Consider the following 18,827-nt stretch of genomic DNA (forward strand, 5'->3'; position numbering starts at 1 on the left):
TCCTTCCCCTAAATACCCAAAAGTCAAGTGGTGAAGGTAAAAAGACAGAGCTTCGCTTTGGTGTAGATCCTCAATTCAGAAAAAAATGGGATACGTGCTAAGGGTGAGATTTGCATCGTTTTTCGCCGGTGCTGCGGTGGCGTCCGCCGTTGGTCTCTACGTTCTGCACAAGGATTACCAAACCGCCCACCACTCCCTTTCTCAACAGGTCCTTTTGATTTTCAATCCACTTCCTCTCTTTTCTGATATGCTTTTTTTTTTAAATATCGTGTTTTGTTTAATTTTGTAATGAAATGAGCCTGAATAAAGTGAAATGATTACGGAGGTTTTATATAGCTGATCTCGACTAGTTTTGGATTAAGGTGGAGTCAATTGAATTATATTGATTGATTGGAATAACATTTTTTTTATTAACTGAGAAATTTGCTGTTTCCAATTTCAAAATATGGTGGATAATGCCTATTGGCTGCCCGTCACCTTTAACCCTTCTCTACTTAAATTGCATATTTGGTTCACCAGCAAAGATTCTAACTTTTAATGTTTTCTTTTGAAAATGTAAGTAAATAGCTTCAAATTTCTACATATCCTGATTCCTGAGTGTACTACATTTGTCGCTGAGCCAAAGCCTGGGGCTTGATTGAAATAACGGACTATTGTGTTTCATTAGAAACAAATTAGGGAAACTAAACCATTTCAAAACAAATTAGGGAAACTAAATCTCCGCGAGGGTTTTAAGATGTAGTAACTGTTGGCAGAATTCCCAGCAAATATATTAAGCTTTTAAATGCACTCTGGTTAGCCTCTTTAGTGTTTGCAAGACGAACATGTTGATGTAAGATAGCTAGTGGCCTGGAGCATATTGTTCCTGGATGGAACTTGTTGTTCAAATTTGAGCTAGAAGGATCTTCATGTAATTGGCGAATGAATGCCCTTTTTAGTGGCAACGTAAGCAAATTATCTATAACTTGCTGCAAAATGCAGTTTTCATTTCTTAGTCAGAATGTCATACTTCTACAAAATCAATCACCATGATGGTACAGCAAGATTATTTTTTGCTATGTTATACATCTTTAAATATAGATTTTTCTTAAAATGATTATCTATTTTGATACTGGTGGCTTCGTTTGACAGTTCAAGTAACTATGACACTAAGTTGGTTTACTGAAGGTTGGTGATGGTGGTGCTTCGAGGCAAGTACCAAAGTTGGTGCTTTGTGAAGAGACTTATTCTTGGATGGTTTATTAGCATGGTTACAACAGATCTTAGTTAGGATCTAACAATAACAAACAGGAAATTAAGTAAGTCATTATGGATGGTTCAGTAGCATGGTTACAACAGATTTTAGTTAGGATCCTAACAATAACAAACAGGAGATTAACTTAGTATTGTGAAAAGTGGCGGAAATGCAAATTTAGCTCATGGTAATTAGAACTTAGGAAGAAAGAATGATGAGAACAGGGACAGGAAAAATGTGACATTTGCTTTGCATCTTTCATCTGGATTTCATGGTGTTCTTATTTTTCCTATGATTGTTGTGGTGATACTAATATTGTCTCCTTTTGTCCTTTTGTCTTTTTGTTTTCTTGAGTCGAGGGTCTTTCGGAAACAGTCTCTCTACTCCTTCGGGGTAGGGGTAAGGTCTGCGTACACACTACCCTCCCCATACCCCATTAGTGGGATTTTACTGGGTTGTTGTTGTTGTTGTTGTTGTTTTATTTACATATTTATTTTTTGGCCAAATACATAGATAACCCCCTAAAGTTGGCACCATTTTTCGTTTAGACGCTTCAATGAGGTTCTTATGCATTAGCACTCCAACCTCAGTTAATGTGTCTATTAAACACGATAAGCTGACATGGAGAAAAAAGTTTTTCTCAACTCTCTTAGGCGCGTGGAGCCGTGAATTGATCCCAAATTTTATTTTTCCCTTTTCTTTTAGAACATTTCCTCTTCTTCCTTCTCTCTCCCTGCCACCACCTCTACCATTCCCCTCCCTTCTCCTCTTTTTCTGCCACCAGTACCACCTCCCTCCACCTTCCCCTTTCCTCTTCGTTTTGGCAAAGCTATAAATTCTACCTTTTTAATGCTTCCAACAAAATCTACAACATAGACGCATAAGGAAAGGAAATTTGAGGTCCCCAATTTCTCTTTGGTTACTCTCTATCACCAAATTCTCCCTCACTTTGTGTGCCCAAGAAATTAAGAAGCTTCACTTTTTAACTATTTTCACAAGTTGCAGCTACTAAATACTACTTCTAAATATCCACAAAAAGGTGACATGGCAAACCACGGGAAGGTCGGTTCTTTTTAATTTACAAGAAATTTGTAGCAGTCGCTTTACCAATAACCCACCAACGAAAATTAACACAGAAAGTTGGTTCTTGTACAGAAATACTAATCAAGAAATACCCTCTTACGAAGGCTTCGGGCTATCCCTGTGGGCAAACTACTGGAAAACAATACCAGTGTCGTCACCCAATTTATTATCTGCTATAGATCCTTATTTGACTGCTTTTGGAATAAAGTTGGCTCTTGGGCTGTGAAGACGAAGAAACAGGGCAACTGTGAAGAGGATGGGACTGGGTGGTGGGGTGGGCGGAAAAGACAATGCAACAGCGGGAAAATTTATGTGAAAAGAGATCTCATCTTTTTGGCTTAAGAAGACGGTGGTTTTAGGTGGAGAAGATGGGGTTGATGGTGACTATAGTGGGAGGTGTATGGTGGAGCGGTGGTGTGGAAACGGAAGGGGGAATTGGCAAAGAAGATGAAGGAACTGCTATGGGAATTTATGTTGAAATAGATTTTCTTTTTCTTTTTTTTCTTCTCAAAGCCTCTTTTTAAAATAATTATGTGGGTCTAAATGTCGCATGTCCTTGTTTCGTTCGTAACTTTGCCACATCATCCCCGTGTGAGTTAAACACAATTTTGTTTTTTGACTGGTTGTTAATAAGGTGTTCGATAGGCACATCTTGGACACGCGTTAGGTGTCTAATAGGAAACAGACTCAGTTGAGGTGTCAAAATGAAATTATGTGCCAACTTTAGGGGGTTGTCTATGTATTTGGCCTAATTTTTTTACAAATGTGACCACTAATTGAATTCCTTTCACCACTCTCTTTTAGAACCACTAATGTTGAACTACAGTCAGCGCACGAATTATTATATAACTTGTTTTCAAAGTTCTGTGCTTGTTTTCTCAATTTCACTTCCCTTTCCCCAAAGTTAAAAACTAGTTCTTAACTTCTTAGCACAGTTTTTTTCTTCTTCTATATTTCTAACATTAGTAGTCTTATAAGGATCATTTCAGTGATCATGAGCATTGTGGGGGTTTAACGTCCACAATAAGTGCAGCATTGATGGTAAAAGAGGCGAATCCACACCTAATGTTTTCACCAGACTAAGCAATTTAATCTTAAGAGATGCAAATTAGATTGAGGAGACATATCACGTAGCCATGGTTAAGTAAAGTATTAAATCTTTATACAATGGAATTGCATAAATGTCTTGTATTCGATGGTTTGGTGTAAACATTGAGTGTGAGTAACTCTTTGTAGTGGTACAATGTAGCTTGACCCTTAGATCCTGCATTTTGTGTTGAATGATTTGTACAGCACTCTCCTTTTTTCTTGAACATTTAATAGGAGAAAGATGATTTTTTTTTTCAACATCATGTTTGTACCTATGAAATCATAATTCAGCATGGCCGCTTGGGCTATATAATGTTGCTGCAAAAGTGACTGTGAATCCTTCTTGACCCGTAAAAGAATTTTCTTTTTCTCATATTCCTTTGTTAAGCCTTATGCAAAACTTATGTATTTCTGCAACACGATGACTGGAGCCATGAACTCTTTTGAAAATGGTGTTAGATATTGAGAAGATACAATACTACTTTGACAGGCCAAGATGGAACTTGGTCATAAATCAATTACGGGCTAAAAGAGCAATTTGTTTCAACCATCTTTACTTTTATCTGAACATCAATATTTTGTCTCAGCTGGACTAAATATCTCTTAACTACATGCTATTCGCTCTTTTCTAAAATCCAGATGAATGATGTGTATGAATCTCTGAATGGACGCATTTCTGCTTTGGAAAGGCTGAAAGAAGCTGATGCTGCAAAACGCGTGGAAGCTACTGAGTAGAAGTTCTAAGTGGTTCCCGATGGATACTTGTCCTGTTGAGACATCAAAATTCCCTGGGTTGTAGTTGCTTCTGACTCCATTGTGATGTATTTGATCTACTACATAAGGTTGAGCTTTTTCTTTTGTTTTGCTGTATGGTGGGTCAAAAGGCACATTTTCCGAAGGCGGTAATGAGAACTTAAAAGTCAATTTGATCCTTTGCGTTTCTGAACCTATGAAATGTACTATTGCCTCTCTTTACAATAAGATTCAGCTCGAACAACTAATCTCTCAGCTAGCTATTTGGATGATCACATGCTAAAATGATCATTATTGGTGATTCAGAATATACCTTGGCAGTTCTGTTTTGATAAATATTACTTAGGTATTTGCTGAGTTTACTCTTACATTGTGAATTCATTATTCAGAAAGTGGAGGTGATAAACTTGTACCTCTTAATATTTGATAGTACTACTTCTGACCCGTTTCTGTTGCCCTAATAGATTGTTTCACTATGGGATGGATCTGGGTTATTGATGCCTGGATAAATGTACCATCAGTTAAGGCCCCTATGTTCCTATTTCTTGGCAAAACTGCAATTTCAATATTTTAGCATGTTTTTAGGTTTAAGCCCAATAGTTGGTCATACCGAGCAATCAAGACTCTAGCTTATGAGAGCTTTCGGAGGAAACAAATTAGCAAAAGGCGTTAAATAAGTGCTTTCTGATTTTTCTGTGGTATAAGAAGTTATAACACCTATTCACCGGAAAAAAAGAAGAGGAGGAGATGCGACACGTTTTGGATTGAAGATTTCTTGAATAAAGGAGATGAGAAAACATAATCTGGATGTAAGGTTAATTACTGCAGTCTGCTTTGTTCTTAGTGTCCTATTAAAAATGCAAAAAGGGCATGTAACTAAATCTGCTACTACTACTATGTGTTGTAACTTGGTTTTGTGAGCTGCTCTCTTCCCCTTATTATGGTAGCTTGTTCATCCATGTTGGGTGAATTCGAGGTTAGAAACCTCAGAATACAGATAAAAAAAGAATTTAAAAAAACAAGTAATCTTCATTTTATATGCAACGGTTCAGCAGCCAGCAGCATTTGCTCTAAAAAGAGCAAATAATGAAATTGAATGGACCGTACCTCTCGCATGCTAAGCGAGCGCTCTACCATCTGAGCTACATCCCCTGAAATGTACATTATCTTAAGTTTACAGAACACGTTATCTTGTCAAGTTGTGTAGTCTCTTTGTCTGCGGATAAGAATTACTAAGACCGGTGGATCTATATAACCCGACAATAGAAGGTAGAGAAACTAAGTTTGAGAAAAATCTTCGTTCGAAGTACAGGAAGAGAGGGAAACCATTGAATCATTTAACTTCGACTGAGTGACTAGAATCTATCTTCACAAATATGCAAAACTTCCCCTTGAGCTAATAAAAAATGAAAGGAAGTACAAAAATGCATATAAGTTGAAAAATCATAAGTTGGGGTGATCAACTTGTTTAACCGAAAAACGGATAGAGTTGAATTTGTACGCAGTTCTAAGAATACGTGGTGCAACTTAATACAAAACGCAAGGATAAATGGAAATATCAAGTATGGATTGCGAAAAATGCAAAAATAGACAAGGTTGTAAAGAAGATGAATTTTAGGACTAAACAAGTGGAATCAAATTAAGAAGCTTGAAAGGACAACTCTTCACTATAGGAGAATATGGTGCTTGAATTACAATGTTAGCAAAAACTTGCCTCTACAGAAATGATAATCATCCCTTTATAGTAGAGGGATCTTACTTTAGATATAAAAAAATACGTAGTGGGAGACCCATGATAAATCAACTTTCCCACAGTTCTTGACAAAATTCTCTCCTCTAGCGGGATTGCAACGGCTCTTGTCTATGAGCTCGATATTAACTCGAGTTTTTCGGTCTTGACTAGAGCTCTCGATTATGGCTTGAGCTCGATTCTGACTCTGGCCCTTGAATTGATTCGAAGTCAATGTTGGTCCGTCTCTAGATCATAAGCTCGACAACTTTACTTTGCAACATAGTTCGATTTGGATTCGAGCTTGATAATAATATCGAGCTCGACATTAATTGGCCTCGCGGACTCGAAGCTTATTTGTACCATCTTCGGAACCCATCTCGAAGTCTTGCTTCGATCGATTATGTTTCGAACTCGACCAATCATACGAAGACCGAAATCTATTTCGACCGTATACAGATAGTCTACTCGTTTCTCAGGAAGAATGTGGTGAGAAACGATATGATTTTTCAACGGCTCGATCGGATAATAAGCTGACATTTACATTGGGCTCGACCATGACGCACGTGACAGCTGTTCTGTCGATTTTGTCTTTCAAGGTATTTAATGCATGTCAGACAGTGGTCGACCACCGTTGATACTGAACCTCCATTGCTTAAACCTATAAATAACCCTTCCTTTAGTCATTTATCACTTTTACATCTTCAACCTTCCAAATTTCCCAATTTTTTTTTTTGTATTCTCTGAGTTTATACGCAAATATGTGATTCCTCTTTGCAAAATTCTTCTTCCAAATTACCAAATCTTTGTCACCTTATTTAAATCCAAAATGGTGAAGACATCCAAAACCGTCCCCCAAAAAGAAAATGTTTCTTCTTCCCAATCCGCCGCCGATAAAAAAACTGGTGGATCCTCATCCTGAGGAGTGCGTTCCGGCGGCGTATATTCTTACCTCTGATATTTTGTGAGTAAAATCGAGGGGATACCTTTCACCCTCGATCATTTTGTCCGATTATACCGTCCTCACTTTTTTCGAGGAGGGTTAATAAAACTCCAACGTCGAGCTACCAAGGCTTTGTTCTCGAGTATAGACGAGGATAAGGATCGAGGCTGGATGGGCCGGTTCGTTCGAGTGAGGACTTCAGACCTGATCCCGGCCGAAAAGATGCCTTTTCCTGAGGAGTGAAACATGACGCGTAAGTGTAATTCTGTTGTTATATCCTATTATTTTGTTATTTCATTTCTTTTCTCACCAATATTCCCCTTTTGTGATGCAGCGATTCGCTAGATGCCCGGCGCAGTGCCCGATCTCAAGAACTGGGTACGTGATCTGGTTTCGACCTCCTCATATGCTGAGCGCTCATGGCGCGACTTGTCAAAGGGCTGATGGGAGGCCAAAAATCACAGTGAGCACCTCTCTCGTATCTTTTGGTAATTTGAATAAGATGCTTTTCACATACTTCAATAAAATTTTCCGTATGCAGGCGTGGGCAAGGATGCGGTTTTGAGTCCCTTGTCTGTCAAGGAAGAGGCTTCAGCCTCTGTCCCAAAGCCGGTGAAAGATAATAAGAGGAAAAGATCCCCTGTCCCCAAAGATCAAAAATCGAAGAAGAGGACGACTCGTAAGCCGAACAAGAATACCATTCCTTTGACCGTAGAATTAGTTCTACATCTGAGGGATGAAGAAGAGGAAGAAGAAGAGAACGATGGGTCTGCTCTGGCGGCCCGAACAAAGAAGACCACAGACACTCCATAGGCAGCTGGATCGATGGTGGTTCATAAGGTTCCGCCTCGAACTGAGGATATATCGGAGAGAGATTCGGGTAGAGTCCCCGAGTTGCTGGAGATCGAAGATATTTCCCATCGAAGCAGACGGATGGCGGATATGTCTGAAGGGGCTCTTCCCTAATCTTTTCGAACTGAAGAGAATGCCCCAGATAACTCATTTGGGGCAGTAGCAATCGAAGGCTCGCCCACCTTCCTTGCTTTTTCCGCAGGGGCGATTCGGGAAGCCCAAGCTTTGGGAGCTCTCGAATTAGATAGGCCTCATGATGGAGAGGATCCTTTTCGTGACCTGTTCATCGGCATCGAAGACACTGCCGGTACAAGTGACACATCTGATCTTTTTTACGGAGTGCAGCATGCTTTGAATCAGGTAGGCCTTAAATCATATGGCGTTACCTTTAAGTTTGCTTTTCTTTTCTGACTTCATTTCTTCTTTCTTTGCAGGCTTTGACAGTTCATCGAGAATCATGTTCTCGGTCCCGAACCGAGCTGCGTCGATACGAGGCCAAGCTTCAACGGGTTACGGAGGAGAGGAACTCCTTAAAGCTCCTTTCGGGCCGAAGGGGAGAGGAAATAAAAGACCTCCAAGTTGTGTTGGCCAGGGCTCACCGAGATTAGATCGATCTATCTGAGCAGGTAATAATGCTTTTAAAATCCTATGGGCTTGATACCGGAATGATGTCTAAACTTTCGGTCTCAGAGCTACAGCAAAAAATCGAGATGAATGGAAAACTCCGTGAAGAAGTTGATGTGATAAGAGCGGAGTCTTTGAAGTGGAAAGAAGGAATGGACCGCTTTGCTGCAGAGAAAGAAACTGCTCGAGCCCAATTGTCATCGGCCGAAAACCAACTTTAAAAAATGAAGGAGAAAATCTCGGTCCAAGCAAGAGGAATAGGGGAGCTCGAGGCTCGGTTGGCCTCTGTACTTGCCAAGGCCGAATCTGACGCCGAATAGGCAAAGGCCGATGCGGATGCACTCGTGGCTGTCTATCGGGCCGATACTGAAGCTGCCCAGGTCCAAGCAAGAGAGGCAGTCGAGACCATCGATACTCGAGCACATTGGGTCACTCAACTTGCTAAGTGCCGATCTCAGAGGGAGACCCTCGAGGAGATCCATGCTCGAGGTTTCGACCTCGCTGAAAAGATAAAAAGGGCCAAAAAACTCGAAGTCGATGCTGAAGCCTTGGTTTCTGATGATGATAATGATGACAATGATGATGACGATGGGAATAAGAGCGGATCCGAGAATGGGGGAGCCCGATAGAGAAGAGACCGCTCCTGGGGATGACCAGGAAGCTTCGTCCTTAATTTTTACGTTATAATTAATCATGTAAATAATTTTGTATATAAAAATATCCCTTTTTTTGCCAACTTGCTTCTGTTTTGTTTCCTGTCTTGTGAAGATTTTATTCACGCCTTATGAATATTTTTACAAGGATTTAAACAACTTAATCAAATTTGGACTTCGTAGCCTCCATAACAGAGCGAGCGCTTACTCAAACTTGAAGCGATGTAGCCCTTAGGCTTATTAGTTGAGTCAGTGATTCGAGCTCGAAGAAATATAGCCCGTAAGCGTAATGGTCGAGTGAGTGCTTGCTCTAACTCGAAATAAAAATAACCCGTAGGCTTAGTAGTTGAGTGAATGATTCGAACTCGAAATAATGTAGCCCGTAGGCGTAATGGTCGAGTGAGTGCTTGTTCGAACTCGAAATAAAAGTAGCTCGTAGGCTTAGTAGTCGAGTGAATGATTCGAACTCGAAATAATGTAGCCCGTAGGCATAATGGTCGAGTGAGTGCTTGCTCGAACTCAAAATAAAAGTAGCCCGTAGCCTTAGTAGTCGAGTGAATGATTCGAACTCGAAATAATGTAGCCCGTAGGCGTAATGGTCGAATGAGTGTTTGCTCGAACTCAAAATAAAAGTAGCACGTAGGCTTAGTAGTCGAGTGAATGATTCAAACTCGAAATAATGTAGTCCGTAGGCGTAATAGTCGAGTGAGTACTTGCTCGAACTCGAAATAAAAGTAGCCCGTAGGCTTAGTAGTCGAGTGAATGATTCGAACTAGAAATAATGTAGCCCGTAGGCATAATAGTTGAGTGAGTGCTTGCTCGAACTCGAAGTAATGTAGCCCATAGGCTTAATAGTCGAGTGAGTGATTTTGAACTCGAAGTGATGTATCCTATAGGCTAAATGGTAGAGTGAGTAATTTCTCGAACTCAAGATAAGAGTAACCCGTAGGCTTAGTAGTCGAGTGAGTGCTTGCTCGAACTCGAGTCGATGTAGCCCTTGGGCTTCGTTGATTTTTGGTTGGCAGTCCCTGATTTAAAGGGTAGTGGTCAGCCCTTAAGCCTGTTTGCATAATAAATCTTGAAATAGAGGAAATGTTTCTTGGATATAAGATGTGGGTAAAGAAGAAAGTTTTCTTTGTAAGTCATTATACATGTGTTCATGTTTTGTGTCAAGGCTCGGGCCAACTACATGAGCATGGTTCGTTTTGACCATTTGGCTCTTAGAATTGTTCATATCGGAACCCTGTTGTTTATGAAGTAACTTTCTTGCATCGAGCTTGATGTGTTTGAGGGGTAATGCCCCCAGTATTCGAGGTCGATTGTAAAGAGGCCTCGGATACTGTTGAATTGTTCTAAGTTAGCACGATCAATGGTTGCCTCATTAAAAACCTTGCTGAAAAACCCATTTGGGACAAAATCGATCTAAGAAAAAAGAGTGCAACGCGTACTTTCAGACCTAAGGCTTCATATTGAAGGATCCATCTTAGATCCTGATCGGACTTCTGCAAGGGTTAGTTTTGAAATGTAAACTAATATGGGAGGGTCGTACCTTAGCAGTAGTATCGTTTTAGATGCGACACATTCCAATTGCTTGATAGTTGTTTGCCGTTTATAATGCCGAGCTTGTATGATCCATTTCCGATGTTTTCGAGAACCTGATATGGTCCTTCCCAGTTCGGTCCTAGTTTTTCTTCGTTTGGATTTCGGGTATTGAGGGTGACTTTCCTTAGCACTAAGTCCCCGGGTTAAAATGGCGGAGCTTGGTTCTTCGATTATAGTATCTTTCGATTCGTTGCTTTTGGGCGGCCAATTGGACAAGAGCAGCTTCTTGTTTTTCGTCCGATAATTCGAGTCTAGTATTCATAGCCTCGTTATTTGATTCTTCTGTTGCATATCAAAATCCGGCACTGGGTTCGCCAACTTTGACTGGTATCAAGGCTTCGGAGCCATATACTAAGAAGAACGGGTTGCCCCCGTACTAGATTTTGATGTTGTTCGATGCCCAAAGGACTTCGGGTAGGATTTCTCTCCATTTTCCTTTAGCGTCGTTCAGCCTCTTCTTTAGGTTTTGAATGATAGTTTTGTTCGTTGATTCAGCCTGTCCGTTCCCACTGGGATGATACGGTGTTGATAATATCCTTCTTATTTTATGATTTTCGAAGAATTTCGTCACTTTGCTGCCGACAAATTGTTTCCCATTCTCACACACTATTTCGGCGGGTATCCCGAATCGACATACGATATGATCCCAGATAAAGTCTATAACCACTTTCTCTCTTACTTTCTCGAACGCCTGTGCTTCAACCCATTTAGAGAAATAGTCAGTCATAAATAAAATGAATTTAGCTTTACCTGGGGTCGATGGCAGAGGGTCGACGATATCCATTCCCCATTTCATGAATGGCCATGGGGATAGGACTGAGTGAAGTTGCTCTCCGGGTCGATGGATCATTGGTGCAAACCTTTGATATTTGTCACATTTTCGAATAAACTCCTTTGCATCTTTGCCCATATCGATCCAATAATACCCTGCCCTGATTATTTTTCGGACTAATGAATCGGCACCAGAGTGATTCCCACAAGTGCCCTCGTGCACCTCACGTAGGATGTAATCGGTATCTCCTGGACCTAAGCATACTGTCAATGGTCCATCGAATGTCCTTCGGTATAGCGATCCATCCGAAGCTAACGTGAATCGAGCAACTTTAATTCGTAGGGCCCTTGAATCTTTAGGGTCCGATGGGAGCTTTCCGTTATTTAAGTATTCAATATACTTATTCCTCCAATCCCAGGTTAAGCTTGTAGAATATATATCGGCATGACCTTCTTCGATCACGTATCTCGAGAGTTGAACGACAGTCCTCGAGCTTATCTCGCCTTCCTCGACCGATGACCCCAAATTTGCAAGTGCATCGGCCTTATTGTTTTTCTCTCGTGGAACATGCTATAAAGTCCATTCTTTGAAATGGTGCAAAGTAACCTGCAGTTTGTCCAAATACCTTTGTATTCTATCTTCTCGAACTTCGAAGATTTTGTTTACTTAATTTACCACCAGCAAAGAGTCACACTTGGCTTTAATGACTTTTTCCCCCAAGCTTTTAACTAGCTCGAGACCTGCAATCATGGCCTCATACTCGGCTTCGTTTGTTAGTCAACCTGGTAGTTTTGATAGATTGCCTAACAGTGTCACCCGTGGGTGGCTTTAAAACTATGCCTAGTCCGGACCCCTTCACGTTCGAAGCTCCGTCCGTAAAAAGGGTCCACACCCCCGATGACGTACCCAATTTCAACAAGAGTTCTTTTTCGACTTTTGCTACAAGGGTTGGCGTGAAATCGGCCACGAAGTCTGCTAAAATTTGAGACTTAATGGCTGTACGAGGTTGATATTCGATATCGTACCCACTGAGTTCGACGGCCCATTTGGCCAATCGTCCTGATAGTTCGAGCTTGTGCAAAATATTACGGAGTGAGTAAGTGGTTAATACGCATATGGGGTGACATTGAAAGTACGGTCTTAACTTTCAAGAGGCGCTTATCAGTGCAAGTGCCAATTTTTCTAGGTGCGGATATCTAGTTTTTGCTTCTCCTAAGGTCCGACTTATATAATAAACGGAAAATTGCATACCTTGTTCTTCTCGAACTAGGACACCACTTACTGCGATTTTCGATACTGCCAAGTACAAGCAGAGTTTTTCGTCTATTTTTGGAGTATGAAGTAGTGGTGGGCTCGATAGATATCGTTTTAGTTCCTCTAGTGCCTGTTGGCATTCCGGGGTCCAAGCGAAATCGTTCATTTTTTGAGTAGAGAGAAAAGTTTGTGACTTTGATGTGATGATCTCGAAATGAATCGGCCTAAGGCTGTAATCCGTCCCGTTAGCCTCTATACAGCCTTCACGCTGTCCATGATGGTGATGTCTTCGATGGCCTTAATTTTATCGGGGTTAATCTCAATTCCCCGATTTGACACCATGAAGCCGAGGAACTTGCCCGAACCGACCCCGAAAGCACATTTCTCGGGGTTGAGCTTCATGTTGTATTTTCTCAAAATCTCGAACGCTTCCTGAAAATGGGTCAAATGGTCCTCTGCGCGCAGGGATTTAACTAGCATGTCATCAATATAAACTTCCATTGATTTACCTATTTGTTCTTCGAACATTTTATTTACTAGGCGTTGGTAGGTAGCTCCTGCATTTTTTAGCCCGAAGGGTATCACATTATAATAATATGTTCCATATTTGGTGACAAATGAAGTCTTTTCCTGGTCTTCCAGGTTCATCTGGATTTGATTATACCCGGGTTCATCTGGTCTTTCGGGTTCATCCGATTAATATCCCTTCTAACAGCGGGTTCAGACCCCAATTGATCATCTTTGACCCTAATTTTTGATTGGTACCGATTGTGCACGTCGGCCCACGTGATGGCTGGGTATTCGATCAGGTTATGCTTTAACTGCCGTGAAGCCGTCGAACTTCGTTCGTTCAAACCTTAAGTGAAAGCTTGAACATCCCAATCGTCTGTGACTGGTGGCAGATCCATTCGTTCCATTTGAAAACGAGATACGAACTCCCTCATCATCTTGTTATCCTTTTGTCTTACCTTGAAGAGGTCTGATTTCCTTGTTGCGACTTTTATGGCGCCGGCATGTGCTTTCACAAAAGAATCTGCTAACATGGCGAACGAGTCAATGGAATTTGGTGGTAGGTTGTGATACCAAATCATTGCTCCATTCGAGAGGGTCTCTCCGAATTTTTTTAACAACACAAATTCGATTTTATCGTCTTCTAAATCATTGCCTTTGATGGCACATGTGTAAGAAGTGAAGTGCTCATTGGGATCGGTCGTTCCGTTATATTTGGGAATTTCGGGAATGCGGAATTTTTTGAGGATTGGTTTTGGGGCTGCGCTCGAGGAAAAAGGTTTTTGCACGAATTTTTTTGAATCCAACCCTTTTATCATTGGTGGAGCTCCCGAGATCTAATCGACCCTGGAGTTATATGTTTCTATTTTTTTATCGTTGGCTTCGACTCGCTTTGTGAGTTCCTCGAATAATTTAGCAATTTCGGGAGTAGTCCCCGATTCTTGCTTATTTGACTTCACTATGGCTGGCTCCGTTCTATGGGTGATTTCTCGAGGTGGATTGGGCCCCGACCTGCTTTGTAGCTGGGTTTGGCTCTGCAACTGAGCTATTGCTGCCTGTTGAGCTTGCAACATTTCGAAAATCATACGCAAGCCGACGCTGTTTTCCTCGACGTTGTGGGTATCTCGAGTTGCAGACCGAGTTCCACCATGAATGCTATTTTCGGGTTCAGAATGTAGGTTCGCCTCAATGGCCACATGCGAATTGATATCTATCAGTGTTCCGATTCGGGCTCCAACAGCGTTGACAAGTGGTCTTTCGGTGTTGGGCGTCAAGTTATTGTTCTCATCCTGAAGACCGGCTTCGTTCTCAATCGATGTGGCCATTTGACTAGTAGTTAGTCATTGCTAATCCGAAATCCAAGATATTTTCGGAAACAAGTATAAAACACAACGGTGTATTTTTGCAGATTCGTATCAAATAATCACTGTTATCCTTAGCTCCACGGTGGGCGCCAAACTGTTTACCCGAAAAACGGATAGAGTTGAATTTGTACGCAGTTCTAAGGATACATGGTGCAACTTAATACAAATCGCAAGGATAAATGGAAATATTAAGTATAGATTGCGAAAAATGCAAAAATAGACAAGGTTGTAAAGAAGATGAATTTTAGGACTAAACAAGTGGAATCAAATTAAGAAGCTTGAAAGGACAACTCTTCACTATAGGAGAATATGGTACTTGAATTACAATGTTAGCAAAAACTTGCCTCTACAGAAATGATAACCATCCCCTTTATAGTAGATGGATCTTACTTTAGATATAAAAAAAATACGTAGCGGGAGACCCATGATAAATCAACTTTTCCACAATTCTTGACAAGATTCTCTCCTCTAGTGGGATTACAACGGCTCTTGTCTATGAGCTCGATATTGACTCGAGTTTTTCGGTCTTGACTCGAGCTCTCGATCATGGCTTGAGCTCGATTCTGACTCGGACCCTTGAATTGATTCGGAGTCAATGTTGGTCGGTCTCTGCATCATAAGTTCGACAACTTTATTTTGCATCATAGTTCGATTTGGATTCGAACTTGATAATAATATCGAGCTCGACATTGATCGGCCCCACGGACTCGAAGCTTGTTTGTACTATCTTCGGAACCCATCTCGAAGTCTTACTTCGATCGATTATGTTTCGAACTCGATCAATCATACGAAGGCCAAAATCTATTTCGACCGTATACACAACTAGTTTTGGCTTAAAAGTACTTTTATAATTTATCAAACAACGTAGATAAGTCAAAAAGTCATGCTAGAAAGCTTTATTTCAATTATTGATCGGTAATTTCTTGAAGCCAAACCCATGGACGACACTGTGCTAGAAAAAACCACAGAGATGTCATAGTGCAGATAATCCTAAAGTTTTGGGAGGCAAAGAAGATTATTATAAGAAAAAAGTCGAAAGTCTGCCATCCTAAAATTGGCAAAATTGTATTTAGTTTTAATACTGGCTATGGGGTTCGAACCCATGCGCACTTATGTGCAGAAGATCTTTAAGTCTTCCCCCTTAACCTCTCGGGCAAACCAGCTCATGCAGCCGTCGTCTCGTAGCATATTATAAGTTGTTTAAAATTCTGTTTCCTACCACATGATTGGACGATAATATATATGACAAATATTTTTTATGTGAAGGAAATTGAGATAGTTTGTTCCTTAATTAGCTTCTCTATGCATGATTACCGGGGGGGTTTTGTTCAAAAGACTGATATTGTTTGTTACTTTAGGCCTGTTAAGAATATTTGATGAAAAAAGTCAACACTGTTAAGGCTGAAGCAAGAGAACAGTAAAGAACTATAATTGATCTCTGTGTCTTTCTCTAATTTGGCAGAACATCTGAAAAAGCTGCAGAAATCAAGCCGCACAAGTCTGTCTTAATTAAAGCACAGGGCTACACATGCTTCATTACTTATTTTCTTCTTTCTTTGCCTACTTCAACAAAGTAAGTCCATAGTAAATCCAAAAGATTAGAATTTGTGTGTTCAGATTTTCCTGTTGATTCAGGTTTTAGTTGACAAATAAGTCAATAAGATACATGCTCTCATGATTTCTCGCCGAAAACGTACCTGTGAAAGAGATTAAGATGAAGCAAATGGAAAAGATTCTAATTCCAGAGATAGCCACTCTATGGAATGATGAGAATTTCTGACCGTTGATCAGTTTAAAAATTAAGTAGGCCTTTGGAAACTTTAGTATTAAAAAAAGAGTTTATAAAATTGTATTAAAAAATAGTTTAGACAAGCAATTTACTTGGAAAAAAGAAAAATTCCATCCAAAACTGGCTCAAACCAATTTTTGAAACTTGAAATTTTCTTTATCAAATATTTTTCAAAAACGGATCAAATTCCATTAACAAATAATATTTTCAAAAAGTTTTTTGAAAAAAAAAGTAAAAGATATCTGTTTCCGCATACATCGACTTTAATTGATGTGGATGTACTTAAATATTCTATCCGTCCCACTTGATGTGGATATATTTAATTCATGAGCTTGAAACTTAAAAAATGGAGAATAGCTTTTGATATGTACGTCAAATATATGTAAAGTACCAAAATTATCGGTTTTGTTATGAAATAAAAATAATTTAGTAAAACATGAACAAGAACAAGTTATGAAATAAAAACAATTTAGTAAAACATGAACAAGAAATAGAGATAGAGAGAAGGAAGAGTATTTCTTCTTCAATTGTTTGTATTTTCCTATCTATTACAAGGCATTTATATAGGCATAAAAAGTGAAGAAAAATATGTCATTGAATATGTCATTAAGCAAAAAAAATATGTCATTGAATATGTCATTAAGCATTTGAGAAGATCATGGAGCAAGAGTAGACATTCACCATAATTTGATTTTTCTTATAATACTCCCCCTTGGATGTCCATAGATAATGTGCCTCGTTAAAACATTATTAGGAAAAAACCCTTATTAGAAAAAAAATCCTAGTGAAGGAAAAAGAGTACACATATTTAAAAATACGCTTTTTGGTTGCCTCATTAAAAACCTTGCAAGAAAAACTATGTGGGACAAAACCTTGTAAGGGAAAAAGAGTACAACACGTATTAACTCCCCCTGATGAGAGCATCAATTCACATCTTTGAGCCTTCGCATCCCAATCTTGTATACTAGTTTCTTGAAGGTTGACGTCGGTAGAGATTTGGTGAACAAATCAACCATATTATCGCTTGAACGGATCTGTTGCACATTGATATCACCATTCTTTTGAAGATCATGCGTGAAAAATAACTCCGGTGAAATTTGCTTTATCCTATCCCCTTTTATGAATCCTCCCTTCAATTGGGCTATGCATGCTGCATTGTCTTCATATAAAATTGTGGGTAGTTTGTAAAACTTCAAACCACATTTGTCTCGAATAAGGTGTATTATAGACCTCAACCATATACATTCTCGACTTGCTTCATGAATAGCAATTATCTCAACATGATTAGATGACGTAGCCACGATTGATTGCTTAGTCGATCGCCAAGATATGGCAGTGCCTCCATATGTAAACACATAGCCTGTTTGAGATCGAGCCTTGTGTGGGTCAGATAAATACCAAGCATCAGCATAACCAACAAGATCGGGACTGCAATCATTGCCATAAAATAATCCCATATCGGTAGTCCCTTTTAGATACCGCAATATATGTTTGATTCCATTTCAATGTCTCCTTATAGGAGCAGAGCTATTTCTTGTTAAGACATTAACTGAAAAAGTTATGTCAAACCTTGTAATGTTAGAAAGATATATTAGTGCACCAATTGCACTAAGATATGGTACTTCGGGACCAAGAAGCTCTTCATTATTTTCATGAGGTCGAAATGGATGTGCTTTATCCATATAAAATCACTTTAAAATCTTTTTAGTGTATGCTGATTGATGAACAAAAATTTTATCTTTCATATACTCAATTTGTAGACCAAGAAAATTTTTTGTCTTTCCAAGATCTTCCATTTCAAATTCTTTCTTTAAATAGTCTACTGCTTTAGGAAGCTCTACTGCTTTAGGAAGCTTCCTAGGAGTTCCAATGATATTTAAGTCATCAACATACACGGTGATTATAACAAATTTAGATCCATATCTTTTTATAAAGACACAACGACAAATTGAATCATTCTTATACCCTTCTTTCAACAGGTACTCACTCAGGCGATTATACCACATGCGCCCTGATTGTTTCAATCTGTATAAGGATTTTTGAAGCTTTATTTAATAAATTTCTTGGAAACCTTAATATGCTTCAGAACAATTTAAATCCTTCAATGATTTCCATTATACGCATATCATATTTTTCTTGTATTTCCAGATTAAAACCTAAAATGGCGACATCCACCACAAGAGAACATGTCTTTATATAATCAACGTCAGGATATTTATAAATCTTCTTGTGACACAAGTCGTCTTTATGTCTTTCGACTTGACCTTTTTTTTTTTGCACAAGAACATATTTATACCTCCACTGGCTTTATACTTTCATGTGTTGGGACTATCCGTCCAACTTCATATTTTCAGGTGAAATTAATTTTCATTGCGTATTTTTTATTTGGCCAAACTGTCCAAATTTCATGACAGATTTGAGCTCAATATCCTCGTCAATATTAATAATATTGAGCGCTATATTATATTAACAATATCGTCGACGATCATTTTATATCGGTTCTACTATTACCCAATAAAGACATAACTTATTGAGATCTTTTTATCTTATTATTTTCAGGTACCTGAGCCTCTCCC

The 18,827-nt window shown here is 39.4% G+C and overlaps 1 non-coding gene across 1 annotated transcript; it reads right to left on the reverse strand.

Annotated features, from left to right (window-relative positions):
• Window positions 1-15,541: 15,541 nt before the first annotated feature.
• On the reverse strand, window positions 15,542-15,625 carry TRNAL-UAA (transfer RNA leucine (anticodon UAA)). The gene has a single exon. It is a non-coding gene; the product is annotated as a tRNA-Leu (tRNA).
• Between the last annotated feature and the right edge of the window lie 3,202 nt (window positions 15,626-18,827).

Source organism: Nicotiana tabacum, chromosome 23 (assembly GCF_000715075.1).
Source record: "Nicotiana tabacum cultivar K326 chromosome 23, ASM71507v2, whole genome shotgun sequence".
NCBI lineage: Eukaryota > Viridiplantae > Streptophyta > Magnoliopsida > Solanales > Solanaceae > Nicotiana > Nicotiana tabacum.